Source organism: Chiloscyllium plagiosum, unplaced genomic scaffold, assembly GCF_037043375.1.
Source record: "Chiloscyllium plagiosum isolate Xiang-an unplaced genomic scaffold, Cpla_swu_hap1 HiC_scaffold_3, whole genome shotgun sequence".
Classification (NCBI taxonomy): Eukaryota; Metazoa; Chordata; class Chondrichthyes; order Orectolobiformes; family Hemiscylliidae; genus Chiloscyllium; species Chiloscyllium plagiosum.
In genome coordinates, this window is record NW_028270141.1 from 165,702,880 (window position 1) to 165,726,096 (window position 23,217).

The window sequence follows — 23,217 nt, forward strand, 5'->3', positions numbered from 1 at the left end:
AATAAGGTTTGTGAGGCACGACCTACCCTTCACAAAACCGTGCTGACTATCCCGAATCAAATTATTCTTTTCTAGATGATTATAAATCCTATCTCTTATAACCTTTTCCAACACTTTACCAACAACTGAAGTAAGGCTCACTGGTCTATAATTACCAGGATTGTCTCTACTCCCCTTCTTGAACAGGGGAACCACATTTGCTATCCTCCAGTCTTCTGGCACTATTCCTGTAGACAATGACAATTTAAAGATCAATGCCAAAGGCTCGGCAATCTCCCCCCTGGCTTCCCAGAGGATCCCAAGATAGATCCCATCCGGCCCTGGGGACTTATCTATTTTCATATTCTGCAGGATTTCTAATACCTCTTCCTTGTGAACCTCAATCCCACCCCCAGTCTAGTAGCCTGTATCTCAGTAATCTCCTCGACAACATTGTCGTTTTCTAGAGTCGAAAAATATTCATTTAGTGCTTCCCCCTATCTCCTCTGACTCCACACACAACTTCCCACTACTATCCTTGATTGGCCCTAATCTTACTCTCGTCATTCTTTTATTCCTTAAACATCGAAAGAAAGCCTTAGGGTTTACCCTGATCCTATCCACCAACAATTTCTCATGTCTCCTCCTGGCTCTTCTGAGCTCTCTCTTTAGGTCTTTCCTGGCTACCTTGTAACCCTCAAGCGCCCTAACTGAGCCTTCACATCTCATCCTAACATAGAACATAGAACATAGAACATAGAAGAATACAGCGCAGTACAGGCCCTTGGGCCCTCGATGTTGCGCCGATCCAAGCCCACCTAAACTACACTAACCCACTATCCTCCATATACCTATCCAATGCCCTCTTAAATGCCCATAAAGAGGGAGAGTCCACCACTGTTACTGGCAGGGCATTCCATGAACTAACGACTCGCTGAGTGAAGAACCTACCCCTAACATCAGTCCTATATCTACCCCCCCTTAATTTAAAGCTATGCCCCCTTGTAATACCCGACTCCATACGCGGGAAAAGGTTCATACTGTCGACCCTATCTAACCCCCTAATCATCTTGTAACATAAGCCTGCTTCTTCCTCTTGACCAGAGATTCCACTTCCTTCGTAAACCACGGCTCCCGTGCTCTACAGCTTCCTCCCTGCCTGACAGGTACATACTTATCTGGGACACACAGGAGCTTTTCCTTGAATAAGCTCCACATTTCTAATGTGCCCATCCCCTGCAGTTTCCTTCCCCATCCTATGCTTCCTAAATCTTTCCTAATCGCATCGTAATTGCCTTTCCCCCAGCTGTAACTCTTGCCCAGTGGTATACACCTGTCCCTTTCTATCACTAAAGTAAACATAACAGAATTGTGATCGCTATCACCAAAGTGCTCACCTACTTCCAAGTCTAACACCTGGCCGGGCTCATTACCCAGTGCCAAATTTAAAGTGGCTTTGCCCCTACTTGGCCTGTCTACATACATTCCTGAAGAAGGGCATATGCCTGAAACGTCGATTCTCCTGTTCCCTGGATGCTGCCTGACCTGCTGCGCTTTTCCAGCAACACATTTTCGGCCCTGTCTACATACTGCGTCAGGAAGCCGTCCTGCACACGCTGGACAAAAACTGGCCCATCTATAGTACTTGTACTGTAGTGATCCCAGTCAATATTTGGAAAGTTGAAGCCCCCATGACAATTACTCTGTCTCTCTCACTCCTATTGAGAATCATCTTTGCTATCCTTTCCTCTCATGTCTACTCCATCTTTCAATAAAATCAAGGCTTCTCTGATTGGTTACTCAAATCCACATTGCCGCCTACTCCTGATAACCTTTCACCCCCTTGTTTAACAAGAATCTCTCCACCTCGGCCTTCAAAATATTCAAGGACTCTGCTTCCGCAACTTTTTTTGCAGAGTTCCAAAGACTCATGACCTTCTGAAAAAAATGTTTTTACCTCATCTGTTTTAACCAGGTGAACTCTGAGATTTAAACAGTGACGCTTAGTTTTAGATTCTCCCACAGGAGGAAGCATCCCATCCTCATCCACCTGGTCAAGACTCCTCAGAGTTTCCTAATTAAGTTGCCTCTTAATTTCCTAACCTTCAACAGATACAAGACCAGCCTGATTCCAGGGATTAATCTGATAAACCTTCTCTGAACTGCCCCACACACATTTACATCCTTCCTTATTTAAGGAGACCAGTAGTCTCCTCTTCATTGGGGAGACCGGACGCCTCCTAGCAGAGCGCTTTAGGGAACATCTCCGAGACACCCACACCAATCAACCACACCGCCCCGTGGCCCAACATTTCAACTCCCCCTCCCACTCTGCCGAGGACATGGAGGTCCTGGGACTCCTTCACCGCCGCTCCCTCACCACCAGACCCCTGGAGGAAGAATGCCTCATCTTCCACCTCAGAACACTTCAACCCCAGGGCATCAATGTGGACTTCAACAGTTTCCTCATTTCCCCTTCCCCCACCTCACCCTGGTTCCAAACTTCCAGCTCAGTACTGTCCCCATGACTTGTCCGGACTTGTCCTACCTACCTATCTCCTTTTCCACCTATCCACTCCACCCTCTCCTCCCTGACCTATCACCTTCATCCCCTCCCCCACTCACCTATTGTACTCTATGCTACTCTCTCCCCACCCCCACCCTCCTCTAGCTTATCTCTCCACGCTTCAGGCTCTCTGCCTTTACTCCTGATGAAGGGCTTTTGCCCGAAACGTCGATTTTACTGCTCCTCAGATGCTGCCTAAACTGCTGTGCTCTTCCAGCACCACTGATCCAGAATCTGGTTTCCAGCATCTGCAGTCATTGTTTTTACCTAAGGGAACACTTAGAACATACATAAAACAGTACAGTGCAGTACAGGCCTTTCGGCCCTCAATGTGGTGCTGACATTTTATCCTATTCTCAGATCAGACTAGCCGACATTCTCTTAATTTTACTGTCATCCGTCTACCTATCCAAGAGTCGCTTAAATGTCCCTCATGTCTCTGACTGTACTCCCACTGCTGGCAGTACATTCCACACACCCACCACTCTCTGTGTAAAGAACCTACCTCTGACATCTCTCCTAAACCTTCCTCTAATCACCTTAAAATTACATCCCCGATTTCTGACTTCACCACCCTTTCAGGGTGATTTCTAGACTCAGTCCATCCTTAGAGTGAAAAATCCCTCTTGAACTCTCTCCTTAACCTTATACCTCTTACCTGGAACCTTTGCCCCCTGATTATTGCCTTCTCTACCGATGAGAGAAGTGATATCATATCCATGGTATTAATACCCCTCACAATCTTGTACATCTCCATCAGATCCTCTCTCAACCTTCACTGTTCCAATGAAACATCCTCGGCCTCTCCAATCATTCCTTTATGGCTCAGAGCCTCCGGCCCAGGGAACATCCTGGTGAATCTCCTATGTATCCCCTTGTGTGCTCTCACATCCTTCTGGTAGTGTGGGGACCAGAATTATACACAGTACTCCAGCTGTAGCCTAACCAGTGTTTTATATAAAGAAGAATAAAGAGAAAAAAAGAACAATACAGCACAAGGACAGGCCCTTCGGCCTACCAAGACTGCACCAACACATGACACCTTCCCAAACTCAAAACCTTTTGCCTCCACACGGTCCGTATCCCTCTCGTTCCTGCCTATTCATGTATCTGTCAAGATGCCTCCAAAATGCCTTGATCATACCTGCCTCCACCACCATCTCTGGCAGCACTTTCCAGAGTCCTACCACTCTCAACATAAAACCTTCTCTTCCAAATCATTTATATATTAATCCCTGTGAAACCACTGGTCAGAGATCTCCAGTCAGAAACACACCCTTCCACCACTACTCTCTGTTGTCTATGACTAAGCCAGTGCTGTATCCATCTTACCAGTTCATCATGGATCCCATGTGACTTCACCTTTTGTATGAGCCTTCCATGAGGACAACATCCACTGCCCTTCCCTCATCAATCATTTATCTCACACCCTCAAAAAACTCAAATCATGTTTGTGAGACACGACCTTCCCTGTACATAGCAATGCTGCCTATCACGAAAAAGCCTGAAAAGTTCCAGAGACGTAGAGGAAAGGATTGCAAAGATGATTCCAGAAAGGAGTGAGAGTGACAGGGGAGTTGTTATGGGGGCTTTTAACTTTCCAAATATTGACTGGAAATATTATAGTTCAAGTACTTTAGATGGGTCAGGTTTTGTCCAACGTGAGCAGGAGGGTTTCCTGACACAGTATGTAGACAGGCCAACAAGGGGCGAGGCCACTTTGGATTTGGTACTGGGTAATGAACCCAGCCAGGTGTTAGGTTTGTAGGTAGGTGAGCACTTTGGTGATAGTAACCACAATTCAGTTATGTTTACTTTAGTGATGGAAAGTGATAGGTATATATCACAGGGCAAGAGTTGTAGCTGGGCGAAAGGCAATTACAATGTGATTAGGCAAGATTTAGGATGCAAAGGATGGGGAAGGAAACTGCAGGGGATGGGCACAACTGAAATGTGGAGCTTATTCAAGGACCAGCTACTGTGGGTCCTTGATAAGTATGTACCAGTCAGGCAGGGAGGAAGTGGTTGAGCGCGGGAGCCGTGCTTTACTAAAGAAGTTAAATCTGTTGTCAAGTGGAAGAAGGTGGCTTATGTTAGGATAAGATGTGAAGGCTCGGTTAGAGCGCTTGAGAGTTACAAGGTAGCCAGGAAAGACCTAAAGAGAGAGCTCAGAAGAGCCAGAAGGAGACATGAGAAGTTGTTGGCAGATAGGATCAAGGTAAACCCTCAACACATGACACCTGTTCTACAGGTATGTCAAGAATAAAAGATTGACCCGGATAAGATTAGGGCTAGTTAAGGACAATAGTGGAAAGTTGTTGTGGATTCCGAAGAGATAGGAGAGGTGCTAAATGAATACCTTTTGTCAGTATAGACACTAGAAAATGACAATGTTGTCGAAGAGAATACTGAGATACAGGCTACTAGACCAGATGGGATTGAGGTTCACAAGGAAGAGGTGTTAGCAATTCTGGAAAGTGTAAAAAACAGGTAAGTCCCCTGGGCCAGATGGGATTTATCCTCAGATTCTCTGGGAAGCCAGGGAGGAGATTGCAGAGCCTTTGGCTTTGATCTTTATGTGGTCATTGTCTACAGGAATAGTGCCAGAAGACTGGAGGATAGCAAATGTGGTTCCCCTGTTCAAGAAGGGGAGTAGAAACAACCCTGGGAATTATAGACCAGTGAGCCTTACTTCGGTTGTGGGTAAAGTGTTGGAAAGAGTTATAAGAGATAGGATTTATAATCATCTAGAAAGGAATAAGTTCATTAGGGATAGTCAACATGATTTCGTGAAGGGTAGGTCGTGTCTCACAAACCTTATGGAGCTCTCTGAGAAGGTGACAAAACAGGTGGATGAGGGTAAAGCAGTTGATGTGGTGTATATTGCATGCAATTCTGGTCTCCTTCCTATCGGAAAGATTTTGTGAAACTTGGAAGGGTTCAGAAAAGATTTTCAAGGATGCTGCCAGGGTTAGAGGATTTGAGCTATAAGGAGAAGCTGAACAGGCTGGGGCTGTTTTCCCTGGAGCGTCAGAGGCTGAGGGGTGATCTTATAGAGGTTTATAAAATCATGAGGGGCATGGACAGGATAAATAGACACAGTCTTTTCCCTGGGGTTGGGGAGTCCAGAACTAGAGGGCATAGGTTTAGGGTGACAGGGGCAAGATATAAAAGAAACCTATGGGGCAACTTTTTCATATAGAGGCTGGTATGTGTATGGAATGAGCTGCCAGAGGAACTGGTGGAGGCTGGTACAAATACAACATTTAAAAGGCATCTGGATGGGTATATGAATAGGAAGAGTTTTGAGGGATATGGGGTGAGTGCTAGTAGGTGCGTCTAGATTGGGTTGGGATATCTGGTCGGCATGGGCGGATTGGACTGAAGGGTCTGTTTCCGTGCTGTATATCTCTATGACTCTATGCTTCTATATGGACTTCAGTAAAGCTTTTGTTAAGGATCTCTCCTGTAACTAAAGAGGTTACAAAGATTTCACACAAGGCCCCAGCAATTTCCTCACCTGCCTACCTCAGCATTCAGGGATAGCTGCCATCAGGTCCTGAGGATTTGTCCACTTTAATGCTTTTCAAAACACACACCACCTCCTCCTTCTCTATACTGACATGCCCCAGAGTAACAACATACCCCTCCTGAGACTCACCATCCACCAGGTCCTCAATGGTGAATACCAAGGTGCAAAGTATTCATTAAGAACCTCACCATCTGACTCCATGCGTAAATTCCTCCTCGGTTCTTGACTGGACTGATCTTTTCCCTATTTACCTTTTGCTCCTTATGTATGTATAAAACCTCTTGGAATTTCCCTTAATCCTATTTGCCAAATACATTTCCTGGCCCCTTTTCGCCCTCCCAATTCCTTGTTTGAGTTCTTTCCTGTTCTCTTTGTACACTTTGAGGGCTCTGTCTGTCTCCCGACTCTAACACCTTACATGTCCCTCCTTTCTCTTTTTGACTAAGTTCCCAGTTTCTCTTGTCATCTAAGATTCCGACATGTCAGAGGTGAATTTGTCTTCAGTCGACATTCCCCAGTTTCTGCCTAATTGTGGCCGTTAGTCTTTTCCCAATTTAATACCTGATCCACCTGAGGATCACATGGATTTGAGGTGACTGTCAGGTCAGGCATGATCTTATTGAATGGTGGAGCAGCCTTGAGGGGCTGAGCGGCCTCCTGCTGGATTTCAGATGCCTGTATATATGTGTGCCCTCACAGAATAGAATCATAGAATCCCTACAGTGTGAAAACTGGCCCTTCGCCCCATTGACACTCTGAAAAGTATCCCACCCAAACCCAAGCCCCATTACTCTACACTTACCCCTGACTAATGCACCTAACCTACACATCCCTGAACACTACGGGCAATTTCCCATGGCCAATTCACCTGACCTGCACATCTTTGGAATGTGGGAGGAAACCGGAGCACCCGGAGGAAACCCACACAGACACGGGGAGAATGTGCAAACTCCAAACAGACAATCGCCCAAAGCTGGAATTGAACCCGGGTCCCTGGCTCTCTGAGGCAGCAGTGTTAACCACTGAGTCGTCGTGCTGCCCTGATTGGTCCCAGATTGTTTTTCATGGTTTGTTAGTTTGACCCAGTTTTGTTCTTTTCCTGCAGAGGCTGTGGGATTGGCTGATTTCAGCACAGGCAGTAATTTGTGACTGTGACATGAATGGGATGGAACTGGAAGAGGTGAATGAGAGGCTGAGCCAAGTGAAGGTGAGGCAAAATTGGGAAAGTGCCTGTGTTACTCAGAGGAAGGGAATAATGACCCAGGGGCACTGAGGCAGCTTTTCCCATCTTGGTCTGACATTGAAATGTGTCAGATTGGCTTTAGTGAAATTGGTTTTCCTGAACTAGTCTGGATGCCAACTGGGTTGCCACTGGTGCAGGACAAAGGTCTGGATGAAGAACCCAAAAACCTTTACTGCTGTGTCCTTGTGGAAGTGAGGGATTTCAAGTCATCCCCAGCTTCAGGCTGCTTTCTGAAAGTTTAATGAATCACCCAGCACCGAGAGTGACAACTAAATGTAAACTATCTCTTTCATAGCAGCAGCTGTGTGAGGGACATTGCCACTTCAATGGTGTCTGGTAAAGCACACATGCTAATCGCTGCTCGGTCACATAGAACGTAAGTATTGTTGAAAAAGACCTTTTTATGGCCTTGACCAATCAGAATCAAATGTAGACAATTCTCAACAAGTCCAGCTCTGTGTCCATTGTACTTGCTGCTCATCAATGAGACCCATGCTTACAGGATGTGAGTGACTGTACTTGTGCCACACTCAGTCAAATGCAGCCTTGATATCAAAGGCTGTCCCTCTCCCCTCCCCTCTGGAATTCAGCTCTTTTGTCCATGTTTGACCCAAGGCTGGAATGAGGTCAGGAGCTGAGTGACCCTGGGGTTACCCACTGAGCAGGTTATTGCTGAGCAGGTGCTGCTTGGTAGCTCTGTTACTGACACCGTCCATCACGTTACTGAGGATCGAGGGGAGACTGATGGGGCAGGAATTGGTCAGGTTGGATTTGTCTTGCTTTTCATGTACAGGACATTCCTGGTTAATTTTCCGCATTGTCAGGTAGATGCCAGTGTTGTAACTCTACATGGAACATGTTGGCTGGGGGTGAGGCAAGTTCTGGAGTATAAGCTTTCAATACTATTGCTGGAATGTTATAGTGCTACCCCTGGCATGTCCCCTGCACTCCCCATTGAACCAGGGTTGATCCCCTGGCTTGATGATAATGGGTGAGTGGGGGATATGCCGGGCCATGAGGTTACAGATTGTGCTGGAGTTCAGTTCTGCCGTTGATGGCCCACAGTGCCTCATGGATGCCCACCCTTGAGCTCCTCGATCAGTTTGAAGTCTGACCCATTTAGCACAGTGATGGTGCCACACAACACACTGGAGGGGATTCTCAATGTGAAGGTGGGACTTTGTCTCCACACGGACTGTGTGGTGGTCATTCTTACCGATACTGTCATGGACAGATACATCTGCAGCCGGCAGATTGGTAAGGATGAGGTCAAGTATGTTTTTCCCTCTTGTTGGTTCCCTCCCCACCTGCTGCAGACCCAGTGCAGCAGCTCTGTCCTTTAGGACCTGACCAATTCAATCAGGAATACTGCTGCCGAGACACTCTTGGTTTTGGACATTGAAATCCCCCACCCGGAGTATATTCTGTGATCTTGCCATCCTCCCTCAAAGTGTTGTTCAACATGGAGGATACCGATTCATCAGCCGAGGGAGGGCGGTATGTGGTGATCAGCAGGAGGTTTCCTTGTCCTTGTTTAACCTGAAACAGTGAGACTTACTGGGGTCCGGAGTCAATGTTGAGGACTCCCAGGGTAATTCCCTCCCGACTGTATCCCACTGTGGAGCCATGTCTACTGGGTCTGTCCTGCCGGTGGGACAGGACATATCCAGGGATGGGGATGGTGGGGCCTGGGACATTGCTGTGAGGTTATGATGCCGTGAGTATGACTGTGTCAGGCTGTTGCTTGGCTAGGCTGTGAGACAGCTCTCCCAGTGTTGGCACCAGCCCCCGGATGTTAATGAGGGGACCTTTGCAGGATTATAGAGTCATAGAGATGGACAGCATGGAAACAGACCCTTCGGTCCAACCCGTCCATGCCGACCAGATATCCCAACCCAATCTAGTCCTACCTGCCAGCACCCGGCCCATATCCCTCCAAACCCTTCCTATTCATATACCCATCCAAATGCCTCTTAAATGTTGCAATTGTACCAGCCTCCACCACTTCCTCTGGCAGCTCATTCCATACACGTACCACCCTCTGCGTGAAAAAGGTGCCCCTTAGATCTCTTTTATATCTTTCCCCTCTCACCCTAAACCCATGCCCTCTAGTTCTGGACTCCCCGACCCCAGGGAAAAGACTTTGCCTATTTACCCTATCCATGCCCCTCATGATTTTGTAAACTTCGATAAGGTCACCCCTCAGCCTCTGACACTCCAGGGAAAACAGCCCCAGCCTGTTCAGCCTCTCCCTATAGCTCAAACCCCCAACCCTGGCAACATCCTTGTAAATCTTTTCTGAATCCTTTCAAGTTTCACAACATCTTTCCGATAGGAAGGAGACCAGAATTACACGCAATATTCCAACAGTGGCCTAACCACTGTCCGGTACAGCCGTAACATGACATCCCAACTCCTGTACTCAATACTCTGACCAATAAAGGAAAGCATACCCAAACATCGCCTTCACTATCCTATCTACCTGCGACTCCACTTTCAAGGAGATATGAACCTGCACTCCAAGGTCTCTTTGTTGAGCAACACTCCCTAGGACCTTACCATTAAGTGTATAAATCCTGCTCAAGCTTACTTTCCCAAAATGCAGCACATTGCATTTATCTAAATTAAACTCCATCTGCCACTTCTCAGCCCATTGGCCCATCTGGTCCAGATCTTGTTGTAATCTGAGGTAACCCTCTTCGCTGTCCACTACACCTCCAATTTTGGAGTCATTTGTAAACTTACTAACTGTACCTCTTACGCTCACATCCAAATCATTATTGTAAATGACAAAAAGTAGAGGGCCCAGCACCGATCCTTGTGGCACTCCACTGGTCACAGGCCTCCAGTCTGAAAAACAACCCTCCACCATCACTCTCTGTCTTCTACCTTTGAGCCAGTTCTGTATCCAAATGGCTAGTTCTCCCTGTATTCCATGAGATCTGGCGTTGCTAATCAGTTTCCCATGGGGAACCTTGTCGAACGCCTTACTGAAGTCCATATAGATCACATCTACTTGTTATGGCTGGTTTTGCCATTGTCTTCCGGTGCCAAGGTCGATGCCAGGTGATCCGTCTGGTTTCATGTCATAGAGTTATAGAGTCATAGAGATGTGCAGCATGGAAACAGACCCTTCGGTCCAAACCGTCCATGTCGCGATTGATACAACTGAATGCCTTTCCTGGCCATTTCAGAGGGGCAACTGAGAGCCAACCACATTGCTATAGGTCTAGAGTCACATGTAGGCCAGACCAGGTGAGGATGGCAGATTTCTTTCCCTGAAGGTCTTTCATGGACCAGATGGTATTTTCCCAACATTTGATGACAGTTTCATGGTCACAATCACTGAGATCAGTTGTAGATTCCAGATTTATTAAGTGCTTTTCAATTCCACCAGCCCCCATGTTTCAATTCAAGCCCCAGATTTCAGACATTAGCCTGGGTTTCTAGCCCAGTGACATTATTGTTATGCCATGTTGACCTCCCATTTTCTCATTTCTCTCTGGACACCCACATTTGCAAGATTCATGTTTTTTTTTTAATCATTTCCACTTGTACAACAGCCTCAGTCTTCTGCACATTATCCTGGGTCTGCCAGCCTGTGGCTAACTCACTGAAGCTGTTTGTATCTTACAGCCGCATGTGTCCTTCCACACAGCTTCCTGATCCACCCAGGTTTGTAACATTAACAAATGTTGATATTTACACCCTACCTCTGAACCTAAGTCACTAATTTGTTGCTCTCCTCTCTCTCCCCCTCCCCCACACTTTCTCCACTCCTGCCTTCCTCCCACTCTCTCCCCCTCTTTACTCCCCACCTCCTCTTTCCCCACTCTCTCTCCTCTATGCCACCCCCACTCTCTACCCCTCACCCCCCTTCCAATCTCTCCCACACTTGTCTCTCCCCATCTCTCCCAATCCTCTCTCTCCCTCCTTTCTCTCTCCTTAATGTCTCCACTCTCTCCCCCTTCCATTAACTCCTCACACTATCTACTCCTCTCTCTTAACCTCCCAATATCTCCCTTTCTTTCTCTCCTCCTTCATCTCCCCCTGTCTCTATCTCTGTCTGTCTCCCCTTCCATTATCTCATTTTCTCTCCCTCCATTTCTCCCTCTCTCCTTCCCCACTTTCCCCTCCCTCTCTCTCCCTTCTCCCAGCTGCACCTCTGCCATCCCCCCATCTCCTTTTTTCTCCCTTCCCTTCTCCCTCCCTACTCCCCCTATCCTCTCTTGGACTACTTCTCTGCAGGAGTTGATGAGTGATCTCTATCTGCAGAAGTTAGAGGTGGAGACCCTTACTCATCACTCTCAGTCTTTCACTCGCCGATTGCCAGTTCCTGAGCGAGAGCTGATTGAGGGGCTCTTGCAGGACTATCGAGAACGCTGGGAGAAGCTGGAGAGAGAATTAGTCAGTAAACAGGTAAGGGGGATTCACATTAGAGAGGGAACAGTGGATGTTCCTGGTGGAATAGGGGGTGTTCCTGGAGAAATGGAAGATGTTTCAGAAGGAATGGGGGATGGTCCATTAGAGAATGGAAGATATTAGAACCACAGAATGGTATAGCACGGAAGGGATCCATTCGGCCCAACTTGTCCAAGCCAACCCAAAGACCCCGAGATGTCCTTTCTAATTTCATCTTGCTGCACATGGCAACTTACAACATTTTAAAGTTCAGAACCAGGAATGTTTTCAAAAAGTTTAGTGCCTCAACACAGGCAGCCAATTCCAGGCACCTACCATGTTCTCTACATGGCACGGTGGCTCAGTGGTTAGCACTGTTGCCTCACAGCACCAGGAACCTGAATTTGATTCCAGCTTTGGGTAACTGTCTGTGGAGTTTGCACACTCTGCCTGTGTCTGCGTGGGTTTCTTCCCACAATCCAGAGCTGGACAGGTTATGTGGATTAGCCATGTTAAATTGCCCCACTGTCCTGTGGACATATTGACCAAACAACCTCACCTCCCCATGGCCGAACACGTCAACTCCCCCCTCCACCCTCAACCAACTCCCCCAAGGACATGCAGGTCCTGGGCCTCCTCTGCCACCAAACCCTAACCATCCGACGCCTGGAGGAAGAATGTCTCATCTTCCGCCTTGGGACCCTCCAACCATACGGGAACAATGTGGATTTCTTCATCTCCCCTCCCCCCACCTGGTCAGCATGGATGCGTTGGACCGAAGGGTCTGTTTCCGTGCTGTATGACTCCACGCTCGTGTTGGCATGTGGCACTGGGAGTAATCCTGAGGTTTGAGGTCCTGTATTTTAATTTGTCTCCTAACTTCCTCGATTCAGCTGTCGAGTCCTCATCCCTGTGTTTGGTGGTTGATACCTCTGTGTGTACCACCACCAGACTGTTCAACCTCCTGCTCCAGAATGTCTTGCAGCCACTCTGAGACATCCCTGACCAGAACACTATGATATTCGAGAGGAGATAGAGGAGAATCCAGAGCGATTGGTGAGAGGGTGGGCGGGGGGGGCGGGTAGCGGTGACTGAAATGGAATGAGGAATCCAACTTCAGACTTTTGTCCTTTGATTGCAGCATGAGTTAGAAAAGACGTTGCTGAGTCTTGGACATTTCCAACCAGCTCTCCAGCAGACTCTGACATGGCTGATAACTACCCAGGAGTTACTGGATCAACAACGATGCCCCAGCATTGATCTCCACACCTGTGAGATATAGCTAGCAAAACTTCGGGTCAGTTCGATAGATCTATAATAGATCAATATAATCTTTACAGGTGGCACAGTGGTTAGCACTGCTGCCTCACAGCGCCAGAGACCCAGGTTCAATTCCCGCCTCAGGCAACTGACTGTGTGGAGTTTGCACATTCTCCCTGTGTCTGTGTGGGTTTTCTCTGGGTGCTCTGGTTTCCTCCCACAGTCCAAAAATGTGCAAGTTAGGTGAATTGGCCATGCTAAATTGCCCATTGTGTTAGGTGAAGGGATAAATGTAGGGGAATGGGTCTGGGAGGGTTGCTCTTCAGAGGGTCAGTGTGGACTTGTTGGGCCGAAGGGCCTGTTTTCACACTGTAAGTAATCTAATAAGATCATAGACATAAGACACAGGACCAGAAAGTAGGCCATTCAGCCCATCAAATCTGCTCTGCCATTCAATCATGGTAGATATGTTTCTTGACTCCATTCTCCCTCTTTCTCTCTGTAACCTTTGATCCCCTTGATACTCAGGAACCTTTCTATCTCAGTCTTAAATATACTCCATGACCTGGCCATCACAGCATTCTGTGGAGTGAATTCCATAGACTCCCCACTCTCTGGCTGAAGACGTTTCTCCTGATCTCTATTCTAAAAGGGTCTTCCCTTTACTCTAAGGCTATGCCCTTGGGTCCGAGTCTCTCCTACCAATGGAAACATCTTGCCAAAATCATCTGTTTTGTCAACATCATTCAGTATTCTGTATGTTTCAATGAGATCCGACCTCATCCTTCTAATGTCCATTGAGTGTAAACCCAGAGTCCTCAAACGTTCCTCATTTGTGAACCTTTTCATTCCTGGGACCGTTCTCATGAACCACCTCTGAACATGCTCCAGGGCCAGTACGTCCTTCCTGAGATATGGGCCCCAAAACTGCACATAATATTCCAAATGGGGTCTGGCCAGAGCTTTATAGAGCCTCAGAAGTACATCCCTGCTTTTATATTTAAATCCTTTCAAAATAAATGCCATAATTGCATTTGCCTTCCTATCTACTGACTCAACCCGCAAGTTTACCTTGAGAGAATCCTGGACTAGAACTCCCAAGTCTCTTTGCACTTCAGATTTCTGAATTTTCTCCCCCATTTAGAAAATAGTCCACGCCTCCATTCTTCCGACCAAAGTGCATCACCTCACACTTCCCCACGTTGTCCTCCATCTGCCACTTCTTTGCCCACTCTCCTATCCTGTCCAAATCCTTCTGCAGCCTCCCCACCTCCTCAATGCTACCTGTCCCTCTACCCACCTTTGTATTGTCTGCAAACGTGGCCAGAATGCCCTCAGCTCCTTCATCTTGATCGTTATTGTATAAAGTGAAAGGTTGTGGTCCCAACACTGAGCCTTGTGGAACACCACTTGTCACCGGCTGCAATCCTGAGAAGGACCCTTTTATCCCAGTCTCTGTTTTCTGCCTGACAGCCCAGCTTCTATCTGTGCTAGCACCTTGCCCCTAACACCATGGGCACTTAGCTTACTCAGTAGCGTCCTGTACGGCACCTTGTCGAAGGTTTCCTGAAGTCCAGGTAGATAACATCCATTAGCTCTCCTTGGTCTAACCTGCTCATTACTTCCTCAAAGAATTCTAGCAGATCTGTCAGGTGTGACCTCCCCTTGATGAAACAATGCGGACTTTGCCGTATTTTACCGTACATTTCCAAGTATTCAGAAATCCTCTTCCTCACAATGAATTCCAGGATCTTACCCATGATAAAGGTTAGGCTAATCGGTCTGTAATTTTCTATCTTTTGTCTTACTCCCTTTTTAAACAGGGGTGTCATGTTAGCGATTTTCCAGTTGTCTGGGACCCTCCCTGATTCTAGCGATTCCTGAAAGATCACCACTAACTCCTCCGCTATCTCTTCAGCTATGTCCCTGAGAACTATGGGGTGTAGTCTATCTGCTCCAGGTGATTTATCCACCTTCAGGCCATTCAGTTTTTCTAGCACCTTCTCCTTGGTGATGGCCACCAGACTCAGCTCTGACCCCTCACTCTCTTGAATTTTTGGGATATTACTCCTGTCTTCCACCATGAAGACTGACCCAAAATAATTATTCAGTCCCTCAGCCATTTCCTTGTTCCCCCACTACTATCTCTCCAGTGGCACTTCCAACAACCCAATGTCCACTTTTGCCTCTCTCTATATATCTAAAGAAACTCTTACAGTCTTCCTTTATATTACTGGCTACCTTACCCTCATATTGAATCTTCTTGGTCTTTGTAAGCTTCCAAATCCTCTGGTTTCCCACTGCCCTTCACCACATTATATGCTTTCCCTTTTGTTTTTATGCTGACCCTGACTTCCCTGGTCAGCCAGGGTTGCCTCATCCTCCCAGTACCTTGCTTCCTTTTCCTCAGGATGAATCCCTGCTGTGTCTCCTGAATTACTCCCAGAAGCTCCTGCCATTGTTAACCTGCATCAGCTTTTAGAGTCCGACACCCCCTTGGTCTTTACTGAGGATCTATGCTCCAGAACTTGCCGCTTCCCTCGCCAAGTTGTTCCAGTACAGCTACAACACTGATATCACCCCAACATTGTTGAAAATTGCCCAGGTTTATCCTGTACGTAAAAGGCAGGGCAAATCCAACCCAGCCATCAGTCTCCTCTTGATCCTCAGTAACGTGATGAACAGTGTCATTAACAGTGCTATCAAGCAGCACCTGCTCATTGAGGCCCAGTTTGGGTTCCACTCAGCTCCTGACATTATTGCAACTTTGGTTCAAAGCGTTTTAACTTATTCATCGGTGAGATGTGCTGTTGGGGTGGCTGGTCAGCATTTATTGCCCATCACAAGTTGCCCTTGAGAAGGTGGTGATGAGCTGTCAATATGGACGAAACAGCAAAAGTTCAGAAGTGAGGTGAGAGTGACAGCTCTTGACATCAAGGCTGCATTTGACCGAGTGTGTCATCAAGGAGCCCTGGCAAAACTGGACTCAATGGAAATCAGGGTCAAACTGTCTGACTGGAATCATACCTGACACATAGCAAGATGGTCATAATTGTTGTAGGTCAGTCATCTCAGCTCCAGGACACCTCTGCAGGGGTTTCTCAGGGTAGTGTCCTAGGCCCAACCATCTTCAGTTGCTTCATCAATGACCTTCCCTCCAGCATAAGGTCAGAGGTGGGGATGTTCGCTGATGATTGTACAGTGTTCAGCACCATTCGCAACTCCTCAGATACTGAAACAGTCCGTGTTCAAATGCAACAAGATCTAGACAATCTCCAGGCTTGGGCTGACAAGTGACAAGTAACATTCATGCCACAGAAATGGTCATCTCCAATAAGGGGCAATCTAACCACCACCCCTTGACAATCAATGGTGTTACCATCACTGAATCCCCCACGATTAACATCCTGAGGGTTACTATTGACCAGAAATTCAACTAGACTCACCATAAAAACACAGTGGCTACAACAGCAGGTCAGAGGCTGGGAATACTGCAGCGAGTAACTCACCTCTTGACTCCCCAGAGCCTGCCCACCATCTACAAGGCACAAGGCAGTAGGGTGATGGAATACTCCCCACTTGCCTGGATGGGGGCAGCTCCAACAACACTCAAGGAGCTTGACACCATCCAGGACAAAGCAGCCCCCACTTGATTGGCACCACATTCACAAACACCCACTCCCTCCCCCACCGACGCTCAGTAGCAGCAGTGTGTACTGTCTACAAGATGCACTGAAGAAACCCACCAAAGATCCTCACACAGCACCTTCTAAACCCACAGCCACTTCCATTTAGAAGGACAAGGGCAGCAGATCTATGGGAACACCACCATCAGCAAGTTCCCTTCCAAGCCCCTCACCATTCTGACTTGGAAATATATCACCGTTCATTCACTGGGTCAAAATCTGGAATTTGTCCCCTAATGGCATTCCGAGTCTATTTACAGCACATGAACTGCAGCAGCTCAAGGCGGCAGCTCACGCCCACTTTATAGAGTCAGAGAGTCATACAGGTAAAAACAATGACTGCAAATGCTGGAAACCAGATTCTGGATCAGTGGTGCTGGAAGAGCACAGCAGTTCAGGCAGTATCCTCTCATTGGATGCTGCCTGAACTGCTGTGCTCTTCCAGCACCACTGATCCAGAATCAGAGAGTCATACAGCACAGAAACCTTTTGTTTGACTCATCCATTCTCACCAGACATCCTAATCTCTTCTAATCATTTGCCAGCATTTAGCCAATATCCCTCTAAATCTTTCCTATTAATGTACACATCCAGATGCTTTTTAAATGTTGTAACTGTACACACCTTGACCATTTCCTCTGGCAGCTCGTTCCATACACACACCACCCTCTGTGTTTAAAAAGGTTACCCCTCATGTCCCTTTTAAATCCCGCCCCTCTCACCCTAGTTCTGGATTCCCCCCTATCCCAGGGAGAAGACTTTGTCTATTTATCCTATCCATGCCCCTCATGATTTTATAAACCTCTATAATGTCACCCCTCAGCCTCCAACGCTCCAGGGAAAACAGCCCCAGCCTGTTCAGCCTCTCCCTATAGCTCAAATCCTCCAATCCTGGCAATGTCCTTAAATCTTTTTTGCACTCTCTCAAGTTTAACAACTTTAATTGGTAATGAGTTGAAGGGTTATGGGCAGAAGACAGGAGAATGGGGGTGAGGGGTATATCAGCCATGATCGAATGGCACAGCAGACTCAATGGGTCAAATGGCCTAATTCTGCACCTATAACTTATGAGCTGTTTGTGCAGCAACACTCCCCAGGACCCCACTATTAAGTGTATAAGGAGAAAGTGAGGCCTGCAGACGCTGGAGATCAGAGTCGAGAGCGCGGTGCTGGAAAAGCACAGCAGGTCAGGCAGCATCCAAGGAGCAGGAGAATCGACATTTCGGGCAAAAGCCCTTCATCAGGAATGAGGGATGAAGACAAACTATTCCTGATGAAGGGCTCCTGCCCGAAACGTCGATTCTCCTGCTCCTCGGATGCTGCCTGACCTGCTGTGCTTTTCCAGCAACACACTCTCGACATTAAGTGTATAAGTCCTGCCCTGATTTGTCTTACCAAAAAAGCAGCACCTCACATTTATCTAAATTAAACTTCATCTGCCACTTTTCGGTCCATTGGCCCATTTGATCAAGGTCAGGTTGTAATCTGAGATAACCTTCTTCACTGTCCACTACACAACCTAAGAGCAAAGAAAATTTACAGCCCAGGAACAGGCCCTTCGGCCCTCCAAGCCTGAGCCGATCCAAATCCACCGTCTAAACCTGTCGCCCAATTCCTAAGCATCTGTATCCCTCTGCTCCCCACCTACTCATACATCTGTCCAGATGCATCTTAAATGAATCTACCGTGCCTGCCTCTACCACCTCTGCTGGCAACGCATTCCTGATGCCCACCACCCTCTGTGTGAAGTACTTGCCGCGTGTATCCCCCTTAAACTTTCCACCTCTCAGCTTGAACGTGTGACCTCTCGTTATTGAATCCTTTACCCTGGGAAAAAGCTTGTCTCTATCCACCCTGTCTATACCCTTCATGATTTTGTAAACCTCAATCAGGTCCACCCACAATCTCTATTTTTCTAATGAAAACAAACCTAACCTACTCAACCTCTCTTCATAGCTCACACCTTCCATACCAGGCAACATCCTCGTAAACCTTCTCTGCACCCTCTCCAAAGCGTCCACATCCTTTTGGTAATGTGGCGACCAGAACTGTACACAGTATTCAAAATGCGGCCGAACCAATGTCTTGTACAATTTTAACATGACCTGCCAGCTCTTATACTCAATACCCCGTCCAATTAAAGCAAGTATACCATATGCCTTCTTGACCACATTATCCACCTGTGCAGCAACCTTCAGGGTACAATGGACCTGCACTCCCAGATCTCTCTGCTCATCAACTTTTCCCAAGGCTCTTCCATTCATTGTATAATTCACTCTAGAATTAGACTTTCCTAAATACATCACCTCACATTTGTCTGGATTGAGCTCCATCTGCCACGTTTCTGCCCAACTCTCCAGTCTATCTATATCCTCCCGTATTCTCTGACAGTCCCTTATGCTTTCTCCTACTCCACCAATCTTTATGTCATCTGCAAACTTGCTGATCATACCAACAGTGTCCTCTTCCAGATCATTTATGTATATTATGATATTTATGATATTTATGATTTATGATATCCTAGTCTCATGTTCCTAACCATGTCCTGAGTTCATCTGCCTTCCCTTTTGCATTGAATGCAGTTTAATTTACCAGTCCTACTCCACTCTCTGCCAAGCTCTTGTCTCTTTTGACTAATAGACTTGCTCCCCGTAACTACTGTCCCAGCCTCAGCCTTTCTCACTATCTCTTTGGTTCCCACCTCTCCTTACTAGTTTGAAGCCTCCCGAGTAGCACCAGCTAATCTGCCCGCTAGTATTCTACATACAGAATCTGCAGGCAGGGAGGAAAGCTAATGGCATGCTGGCCTTCATAGCGAGAGGATTGAAGTAGGGATGTCTTGCTGCAGTTACACAGGGCCTTGGTGAGGCCACACCTTGAGTATTGTGTACAGTTTTGGTCTCCTAGTCTGAGGAAGGACGTTCTTGCTATTGAGGGAGTTCAGTGAAGGTTCACCAGACTGATTCCCGGGATGGCAGGATCAATGTATGAGGAAAGACTAGATCGACTGGGCTCCTACTCACGGGAATCTCACAGAAACATATAAAATCCTGATGGGACTGGACAGGCTAGATGTGGGAAGAATGTTCCCGATGTTGGGGAGGCCCAGAACTAGGGGGTCACAGTCTAACAGTAAGGGGTAAGTCATTTAGGACTGAGATGAGGAAGGATTTCTTCACCCGGAGTTGGGAACCTGTGGAATTCTCTTCCACAGGAAGCTGTTGGGGCCTGTTCATTAGATAGAAAGGAGTCAAGGGGTATGGGGAGAGGTTGGGAATGGGCTACTGAGACTGCATGATCAGCCATGATCATACTGAATGATGGTACAGGCTCAAAGGGCTGATTGGCCTCCTCCTGCACCTATTTTCTATATTTCTATGATAATGGTCCCCTTCCAATCTAGGTGGAACCCATCCTTCTTATACAGGTCAATTCTATCCCAAAAATGTGAATCCTTGCCCACTGTACCAGCTCCTCAACAACACATTCATCTGCTCTATCCTCCTATTCCTACTCTCACTCACACATGGCATCAGTATTAGTCCATATTACTTCCTCCAGGACCAACATTTCAACATCCTGCCTAATTTCCTTTATTCTCCCTGCAGAACATCATCCATTTCCTTACCTATACCTCTGGTATCAGTATGTACAATGACTTTCTACTGGTCAGTCTCCTCTTTGAAAATATTCTGCTCCCTCTCTGAGACATCCTTGACCCTAGCTCCAGGGAGGCAACACCGCATCCTAATGCCTCCTCGTTGGCCACTGAAACATCTTCTGTGCCACAGACTAGAGAGTCCCCTATTACAATCAATCACTTGGAACCTGACTTACTCATTACTGTACAGCCAGTTACAGTACCAGAAACCTGGTTGTCAGTGCTAGACTCCCCTGAGAGGTCACACCTCCCGACAGTATCCAAAAGGGTCTAGTGGTATTATCGTTGGACTGTTAAGCCAGAGATCCAGATAATGTTCCAACGACCCAGGTTCAAATCCGGCCAGCATTGATGGTGAAATTTGAATTCAGTAAAACTCTGGAATTAAGAGTCTAATGATGACCGTGAATCCATTGTCATTGGAAAAACCCATCTGGTTCATTAATATGCATTAGGGAAGGAAAGTGCCATTCTTTGCCAGATCTGGCCTACATGTGACTCCAGACCCACAGCAATGCGGTTGACTCTTAAACTACCTTCTGGGTAATTAGGGATGGGTAATAAATGCTAGCCTAGCCAGCGACACCCTCATCCCATGAACAAATGCCAAATAAAATCCAAACGGCAGACCTGTTTGAGATGGGGATAGCCACAGGAGACTCCTGCCCTACCTGCCTCCCTCTCCTACCATTCATGGCAGTCAACCATCGACCTCTCTATATCTGCAGTGTCTCCATCTTCCATCATACCCCCAGCTCTTGTAAACTCTTGCCTCAAACCCACTGCTGCAGCTGATCCATGTAATCTAAAAAGGTTGCAACCAAACACACTTCCTCTCGGCATAGTCATCAGGAGTATGAAATTCTCCCTAATCTCCTACATCCAATAGAAATTGAATTGAGTTGAATTTATTGTCACGTGTACCGAGGTGCAGTGAAAAGCTTTGTCTTGCGAGCAATCCAGGCAGATCGCAGAGTTAAATAGCATAGATAGTAAATAATAGGGAAACAGCAGCAAAAACAAAAACACAGGTACAGGCGAATGTTAAGTGTTTGTGAGTCTATTCAGTGTCTAACAATAGTAGGATAGAAACTATTTCAAAACCGGCTGGTGCGTGCGTTCAGGCTTCTGTACCTTCTCCCCGATGGTAGAGGTTGTAGAAAAACATTGCCAGGGTGGGATGGATCTTTGAGAATGCTGGCGGCCTTTCCCTGACAGTGGGCCTGGATTCCATAGATGGGAGCTTGGCCTTTGTGAGTGTCCGGGCCGAGTTCCCCACTCTCTGTAACCATCTCCGATCTTGAATGGTGCAGCTGCCATACCAGGTAGTGATACATCCAGACAGAATGCTCTCAATGGCGCACCTATAAAAGTTGGCAAGGGTATTCACCGTCATGCCCCAAATTACCTCAGCTGCCTGAGGAAGAAGAGACGTTGTTGGGCCTTTGTAACCAGTGTGTCCACATGAAGAGCCCAAGAAAGCTTGTTGTGGATGACCACTCCCAGGAGCTTGACACTCTCCACTCGTTCCATCTCTGTGCTGTTAATGTTCAGGGGGGGCATATGTAACATCCCGCCGAAAGTCAATAATGAGTTCCTTGGTTTTGTCAGCATTGAGAGTTAGGTTGTTCTCAGTGCACCATTTTTCCAGGTCTTCCACCTCCCATCTGTAGTCTGTTTCGTTGCCATCTGAGATTCGACCGACTATGGTAGTGTCATCAGCGAACTTTTGTAAATGGCATTAGTCTGGTATTTGGCGACGCAGTCATGGGCATACAGTGAGTACAGTAGGGGGCTGAGTACGCACCCCTGGGGGGCTCCAGTGTTGAGTGTTAGTGAAATATTGTCCCCAATCTTCACTGAATGTGGCCTGTGGGTCAGGAAACACTGAGGTTCCAGTTGCAGAGAGTGGGGCTTAGTCCGAGGTCACTAAGTTTAGTAATCAGTCTCGAGGGGATAATAATGTTGAAGGCTAAAGTGTAGTCAATGAGTAGGATTCTTACATAGCTGTTCTTGGTGTCAAAATATTCTAGGGAGGAGTGAAGGGCATCTGACATGGATCTGTTGGTCCATTAGGCAAATTGGAGTGGGTCAAGCGTAGTGGGGAGGCTGGAGTTGATTAATGCCATGACCAGCCTTTCAAAGCACTTCATGCCCACCGAAGTTAGGGCCACTGGGCGGTAGTCATTGAGACATGCTGCATGAGCCTCCTTAGGCACAGGGGTGATGTTGGCCTCTTGAAACAGGCAGAGACAGTGGCCTGCTGCAGGGAGAGGTTGAAGATGTCCCAGAAGACCCCAGCCAGTTGATCTGCACATGCTCTGAGTGCACGGCCTGGTACTCTGTCTGGTCCCATCACTTTCCTTAGATTCACAGGAAGGAAAACTGATCTGACCTCTGATGCAGTGACTGTTGGCATAGGTTCGACAGGCCTTATTGGAATAGGAGTTACCTCTCCACTGAAATACTGCTCAAAGTGAGTAGAGAAGGTGTTGCGGAGGGATGCATCATCGTCTGCTATCTTATGCTGTCTCTTTTTAGAACCTGTGATGTCATTCAAGTCCTTGCCATAGTCTCCGGGTGTCTGTCTGGGTCTCTAGTTTGGATCGGTATTGGTCCTTGGCTGCCTTAATGGCTCTGCGAAGGTCATACTTGGATTCCTTATATTTGAGTGGGTCTCCTGATCTGAAGGCCTTACATCTGATTTTTAGCAGGTTCCGCATGTCCTGATTCATCCAGGGTTTCCTGTTGGGGAACTCCCAGATTGACTGGAAGATAACCACCAATGCATCTATTATTTCTAGAGCCACTTCCTTAAGCACTCTGGGATGTAGGTTATCAGGCCCTGGGGATTTATCCACCTTCAATCCCCTCAATTTTCCCAGCACC

At 47.2% G+C, this 23,217-nt stretch overlaps 2 protein-coding genes across 2 annotated transcripts in view; both read left to right on the top strand.

Moving 5' to 3' along the window:
- LOC148151808 (uncharacterized) overlaps window positions 1–11,696 on the top strand; it is an 87,530-nt gene extending 75,834 nt beyond the window's left edge. The window contains exon 9 of the mRNA XM_087976607.1: window positions 11,569–11,696. The gene's annotated coding sequence lies outside the window, so the exon portion shown is untranslated. The remainder of the gene's footprint in view (window positions 1–11,568) is intronic.
- A 1,311-nt stretch (window positions 11,697–13,007) lies between these two features.
- The window catches only part of LOC148151809 (microtubule-actin cross-linking factor 1, isoforms 6/7-like), a gene marked incomplete at its 3' end in the record, with an annotated part of 121,407 nt that continues 111,197 nt past the window's right edge, over window positions 13,008–23,217 (top strand). Inside the window, exon 1 of the mRNA XM_087976863.1 lies at window positions 13,008–13,018. The remainder of the gene's footprint in view (window positions 13,019–23,217) is intronic.